The sequence below is a fragment of the Dromiciops gliroides genome, chromosome 1, assembly GCF_019393635.1.
Source record: "Dromiciops gliroides isolate mDroGli1 chromosome 1, mDroGli1.pri, whole genome shotgun sequence".
Classification (NCBI taxonomy): Eukaryota; Metazoa; Chordata; class Mammalia; order Microbiotheria; family Microbiotheriidae; genus Dromiciops; species Dromiciops gliroides.
The window spans coordinates 392,946,917-392,954,048 of NC_057861.1; the positions used below are offsets into that span (position 1 = coordinate 392,946,917).

Consider the following 7,132-nt stretch of genomic DNA (forward strand, 5'->3'; position numbering starts at 1 on the left):
CAGAGACTTTGAGTCTCCCTCCTCTCCCTTATACCAGGTAAAGGACCACCATGAGGAAAAGATGTTGTTTGCCCCTACCTCCCCACCAATGTGGGCACCCTTGAACCAAATGCCAGTGGCCCAAGCCTAGTTATGGCTCTGGAATGATCATAGAGTATGGACTGAACAGATTGTGCTGCAATAACTCTATAACCCTAAAATTTCTGAGATACCAAATGTCTTTAGGCATCCTCACTATTTAAACTTTTGAAAGGCCCTTAGCAAATCACATCGATTCAGATCCTTTCAAGTTTTCCATTCATCCTGCCCACACTGCAAAATGTTGTCCATGGTCACCTCACGTGCCACAGACAATCCTCAAGGACGCTGGCAAATGGTTGGTTGAGTTCCCATCTCTGGGGTCATATCCACGGTCCACAGTAGGATATTGTGGCTTTGGTGAAGCAATAGGATACAATGTGTCATATCATTGAACGGAAGGCACTGGAGGCAACCAGAACTGACACATCCCCCTCACCACCAGGCTTGCCTCATACCATTTACAGTAACTGCACACCACATGTGACTTGAAATAGGAGATACAGGAAACAAGCCAGATTCCTGGATTTGGAGTAGGGCTCATTTTTTAACCAAAGGGGGATAGAGAAGGCACGTCAACACATGGCATTCAGAACCCTTGGCCAGCATAACAAAGGAAGGCTGTATCAGTCCATTTGGGATGGGGGAAAATGTAGGGATAAGATAGCATGTAGTCGATATCTATAAATGAGAAACATGGCAAGTCTAAAGTTGTATCTGCAGGGTTTGGAGTTTTGGTTTTGTTTTAAGGCATGACTCTAAACAAAAAAGCCTAAGGATTTTGCAGGAAGTTGAGAGGGAGAATGAGCTAGAAGTGTCCAGGGCTAGGTTTGGTGAACAACCCAAGCAATGTGGTGGAGGTTCAGTTTATAATTCCACCTCACACAATATCAGAGCAGGAAAGGAGCTTAGAGATCAACCAACCTGGACCCCACATTTTAAAAATGAAGGTCCTGAGACTGGGAGAGGTTGCATGACTTAGCCAAGGTAACATTTATTTAGAGGCAGAGAAGGAACCAGACAGAAGGGACTACTAGAAAGAACTCGAGTCCTGATATCCTAGCCCAGTGTTTTTCCTACTACACCATGAACTTATGTATTTGTCCAGACATTCCCTGTGAGTACATTACATAAAGTCCTTTTATTTATTCTAGGACTACACCTCTTTCAAGTTTTCAGGCATGTTCTTAGCTGGAGTATTCTTAACCTTGGTGGAAAAGTAAGTATTTGCCCTATCTATCTACCCTTCACAATTTTACAGGTCCCTGTATATCCCCTCAACCTGTGTTTCTAGACTGAAAAGAATCCTTTTTTATCTCACCTAAAATTTTCTAAAGAAATCCTTATTTTGTGGACAGCACAGAGATAAACTTCAGCCTACCCCAGGATGAATGCAGGGCATGTTGTTAGATGGGTACTTGTAGAGAAGAGATCACCCAGATCAATGAGAGGACTGGAAATCATGTGATACAAGGATCAGCTGAAGGCACTGGGGCTATTTAATCTGGAGATGAGAAGACTGGAATCTTGCTAGTTGTCTTCAACCTGTCATGTGGGAGAGGGATTAAGAAGAATGCCTTTTCTTTTTTCAGTCGGCTGCCCACGCTAGCGTGTTTGCATGCTGCGCTCCTTTCCTACCCGCTCAGTTCCTCCGCCGCCTCTTCCCGGTCCCTCCCACCACCACCATGGGCTTCGGAGATCTTAAGACACCCGCGGGCCTGCAGCACCTCAACGACTTCTTGGCGGACAAGAGCTACATCGAAGGGTACGCATAGTCCCAGGCCAACATCGCGGTGTTTGAAGCTATCTCGGACCGCCGGTCGCAGACTTGTACCATGCCCTCCGTTGGTATAACCACATTAAGTCCTACGAGACCAGAAGGCGAGCTTGCCAGGAATAAAGAAGGCTTTGGGCAAGTATGGGCCTGCTGATGTAGAAGATACCACAGGAAGTGGTGGAGCTGCAGACAGCAAAGGTGATGATGACATTGATCTGTTTGGGTCTGAGGAGGAAAGTGAAGAAGCAAAGAAGCTGAGAGAAGAACGCCTGGCTCAGTATGAATCAAAGAAATTTTTTAAAACCCTGCAATTGTTGCCAAGTCTTCCCTCTTACTGGATGTAAAACCTTGGGATGATGAGACAGATATGGCAAAATTGGAGGAATGTGTCAGAAGCATTCAGGCAGATGGCTTGGGCTGGGGTCTTCTAAACTAGTTCCAGTGGGATACGATATCAAAAAGGTTCAAATACAGTGTGTGGTGGGAGACGACAAAGTTGTTTCAGATATGCTAGAGGAACAGATAACTGCCTTTGAAGATTATGTGCAATCCATGGATGTTGTTGCCTTCAATAAGATCTAAATTCTACTCAAAAATTACATTTGAATAAAAATATTTGCAAGCAAAAAGAAGAAGAAGAAGAAGAATGCCTTTTGGTCCCAGAGGGGGGAAAAAAACAAACGAGGAATGATGGGTAGAAGTTGTAGAGAAAGATTTTGGCCAGATAGAATGCAAAACTGCCCCAAAGTTGAGCTATTCTGGTTCCAAAAAGGGAAAGAGTTGCCTCAAAGAGATAGTATTTCCTATCAGTGGGGGTCTGGGAGCCCATGGTAGCTGACCAGTTGTCAGGGAATCCTGTTCAGAAATTTGTGGGACTCAATTATAGGAACTCATTTCCAACTCTGAGATTCTGTGAGTTGGAAGGAATTTGGAGCTTCTTCAGACTCCTCTCAAGGCACATTTTGAATCCTTATTTACTTTGGGAGTTGCACTGTGTGAGATCTCATCTTCTAGTGGCTCCATCTGTCATGGTTTTCATTTTCGTTTTGTTTTTGTTTTTGTTTTTTTTTAATTGAGATAACAGCTTCAGCAAAGAGCTTGAGCTTAGAGGATGAAGATTATCCTCTTATTCTCTTACAGGTTCATAGATTTAGAACTGGAAGGGACCTTAGTGATCGAATCCAACACCTTTATTTTGAAGAAACCGAGGCCCAGAGAAGTTAAAGTGACATAGCCAAGGTCACACAGGTAGTAAATGGCAAATCCTGGATTTGAATTCAGGTCCTCTGCTTCCAGATCCCATGCCCTTTCCACTGCACACCTTTGACTTCTCATGAACATTCCCTCAGTGAGTTGGCAGGGAAAAAAGACGACAGTCAGGAAATATATTGGAAGTACTCCCTGCTCCTGGAGCCTCTTCCTCTGATTGACTGGCCCTTCCCAGAACCCCCATTCGAGAAGAGCACCAAGACCAGTCGTGTCTCATTCTCATTTCCATGATGCACTCCAGACTTCCTCCACTAGGCCCCACCTTTTTTTTTTTGGTGAGGCAATTGGGGTTAAGTGACTTGCCCAGGGTCACACAGCTAGTAAGTGTTAAGTGTCTGAGGCCAGATTTGAACTCAGGTCCTCCTGAATCCAGGGCCAGTGTTCTATCCATTGCACCACCTAGCTGCCCCACACTAGGCCCCATCTTCAAGTTTCCTCTTCTGTGTTGTCTTCCTCCATTAGAACGTAAGTTCCTTGAGGATAGGGACTGTCTTTCTTTCTTCTTGTATTCCTAACACTTTGCACAGTACCTGGCATGTGGTAAGCATTTAATAAATGCTCATCAATTAGCACTCATATAGCATTCACTAAGAGCCAGGCACTGTGCTAACCTCTTTACAAATATGATCTCATTTGATCCTTACAACAACCCTGGGAGGTAGGAGCTATCATTATTCCTATTTTATAGTTGAGGAAACTGGCACAAATAGAGGATAAGTGACTTGGTCCAAGGTCACACGGCTAGTAAGTGTCTAAGACTGGATTTGAACTCAGGTCTTCCTGAATCTAGGCCCAGCACTGTGTCCTACCTGTCTCTAGAAGCCTTCTTCTAGCTTCCCTGGATTCCTTCAAATCCCAACTAATATCCCATCTTCTACAAGAAGCCTTTCCCAAACTCTCTTAATTCTCCTGCCTCACCTCATTTAATGATTTAATTTCCCTGCATATAACTCGCCTGCACATTTTTTAAAACTTTTATCACCCCTTCTAGATTGTGAGCTCCTTGAATGAAAGGAGTGTCTTTTGTTTCTCTTTGTATCCCCCAGAACTTAGCACAGTTTCTGATCCATAGAAGGTCATAGAAGGTTCTTTCTGACCTTGACTGGCACTAGGTGAAGAAAGAGATTTCAATGTTGGATAAAATATCTTTTTTATTACCTTGGAATGTCCTTTATCTATGCCATAGATATGGAGATTTTTCAATAGTTGATCCCTTGGAATGACTGAACAAATTATAGTACATGAATGTAATGAAATGGAATATTATGGTACTGGAGGAAACAAGAAATAAGAGGGATACAGAGAATCATGAGAAGACTTGAGGGAACTGATACAGAAGGATTTAAGCAGGACCAGGAACACAACATATACATATAAGGTAAACAAATAAACTTTAAAATGAAACAATGCTGGTAATAATAATAGCCAATTTTTGCCCTAGAGAAAGGAGAACATGCAATTCTCTCCTTTCCTTGGAGAACTGGGGAACTATGGGTATGGAATGTTGTTGAGGCTGTCAGATTTAGACCCTTTGTCACTTGATTTTTCTTAACTGTTTTCCTTTCTTTTTCTTTCTTTCTTTCTTTCTTTCTTTCTTTCTTTCTTTCTTTCTTTCTTTCTTTCTTTCTTCCTTCCCTCCCTCCCTCCCTCCCTCCCTCCCTTCTTTCTTTCTTTCTTTCTTTCTTTCTTTCTTTCTTTCTTTCTTTCTTTCTTCTTTTTTACAAGTGAAGGCTTACTGGGTGGTAATGGTAAGAATATATCTGGAAATGACTGTATGTAAAAACAATTTTTAAAAGTTTCAATAAAACTTGAAAGAAAATAATGGGCCCCAGGATAAAAAAATCCATATGTGTGTGGGCTGGATGAATTTAATTATATCATTAATTAATTCAGTACATTACATTCAATAGAATTACTAATTGATTCAAGCCTGTTAGAATGACACCTAGCAGCAGCCAGTTAGACATTGGGGTGGCAGTGGGCAGGTGAGTTGGCTTTACTGCCTTTACAAGTTCACGAACTTCCACAGAGCGGTGAGATTGCCATCATCACTGGTGTGGGTGCCCTTGTCGGCCATACAGACTACAAAGGCAGATTCCACACATGGTCGCATCTTGTCCATATCTTTATGTAAATCATCATGAAACATCTACCCAGTGTGCCAGAAGCCGTCCCCTGATTCTCCTCACATTTTGTAAAGATCAGCGCAGCACTCAGGCTGGCCCACTTTTATCACTCACCATCTCTCCACGACATGTTGCTAACATTCTACAGCCTGCTTATACTGAAATCTATTTCCATTGCCTTTGAGGCACTGGCAAATTTTATTTCTCTGAGTTCCTAGTATTCCATGATTTGCAACCACATGGCATCACTGGGAGAAGATCAGCATTTTAAAAAATGGATTTTTGCATCAGGGAGTAGCTTGGAATAATTAAAAGTGCTCTGTAATTTCCCAAATGCAATCCAGACTAATCTCCAACTCCCATTCAATAATTTTTCTCTTTTAAGTTTTATTGATGCTTTTGGTTCTGATTTTTTTTCTTTTTTCTTTCTACCACTATCTTTTGCTTTTATATCACCTTCATTTTCAAAAATACTTCACTTCCCTTACCCAAAGACAAATCCCTTATAACAAAGAAGCAAATGCAACAAAGTTAATCAACACATTAACAGAGTTTGGGTCTGATGGCCTATTCAGTGTTGCTCCCCAATAGTCTACCACCTCTGCAAAGAAAGGAGGGAGTTGATACCTTTCATTTTAATGCCAGTTATTTCTCCATAAATTGTACCTCCCTCCACTGAACCCTCTTCTGACCTTTAACCTTTGATATCAATTGAGAAATGGCTTTTATTTCTATAAATTTGGCTCTGTTTTCTATATAGTTGAGAAATGAGGTCTTTATCAGAGAAATTTGCTGTAAATTTTTTTTCACAGTAATGATTACCACTTATGTATTTCCCTCCATCCTATTTTTCCTGTTTAACCTCCTCTCTCTCTCTCTCTCTCTCTCTCTCTCTCTCTCTCTCTCTCTCTCTCTCTCTCTGTCTCTGTCTCTGTCTCTGTCTCTGTCTCTGTCTCTGTCTCTGTCTCTGTCTCCTTTCACCTGGTCCCTTCTCAAAAGCTGAACCCTCTGTAGTAAGAAAGAAAAGAAATAGTAAAAACCAACTGAGCCAGCATTAAACCTGACAGCATTTTCTATCACATTTTGTTGCCCCCCCCATCTCTCTATTGAGAAGACAGAAGTGTGCTCCATCACCTGTTTTCCTAGAACGATCTTGGTGATTAATTCAGCTGCTTTTTAGTGTTGTTTCCTCTTACATTATTCTTGTCATTTTGTATATTGTTTAGCTGGTCCTGCTTTCATAAAAGTCATCCTGTCTTTTTCAGAATTCCTCATATTAAATATTCCACTATATTAATATGTCCACATGTGTTCAACTATTCTCCAAGCAATGGTCAGTCATGTGCTTTGTTTACAGTTTTTGACTACCACATAAGTGTTGCTAGAAATAATTTACTAAACATGTTTTTTTTCTGCATGTGACTTCCTTGGGGTACATGTCTATTATCTGGATTAAAGGGTAGGAAAGTTTAGTGGCTTTTCTTGTTTAATCACAAATTGTTTTCTAGAATGGTTGGATCAATTTATTAGTCCACCAATAGTGTATTAACAGTCCTGTGTTCCTGAAGTTCCTCTAGACATCTTTGCCACTTTGAGGCATGTAAGGTGAATCTTTGGGTTGTTAGAATTTTCATTTCTTTTCTTATTAGTGATTTAGTACATTTTCTTTTATTTAGTTGATAGTCTACAATTCTTCATGAAAACTATTCATATCCATTGATCACTTATTGATTAACAGCTCCTCCTTTTTAACTCTGAACCAAAGTCACTGTCCATCAACATTGCCTGACAGATATGCATACATAGGAATGCATTACACACATATACACATATGCATAGGTAGGTATGCATATAATACATATCTACAATCCATATATACATA

General features: G+C 41.0%; 1 pseudogene; it reads left to right on the plus strand.

Moving 5' to 3' along the window:
* The first annotated feature begins 1,738 nt into the window (after window positions 1-1,738).
* LOC122736897 lies at window positions 1,739-2,490 on the plus strand (annotated as a pseudogene).
* Window positions 2,491-7,132: the final 4,642 nt, after the last annotated feature.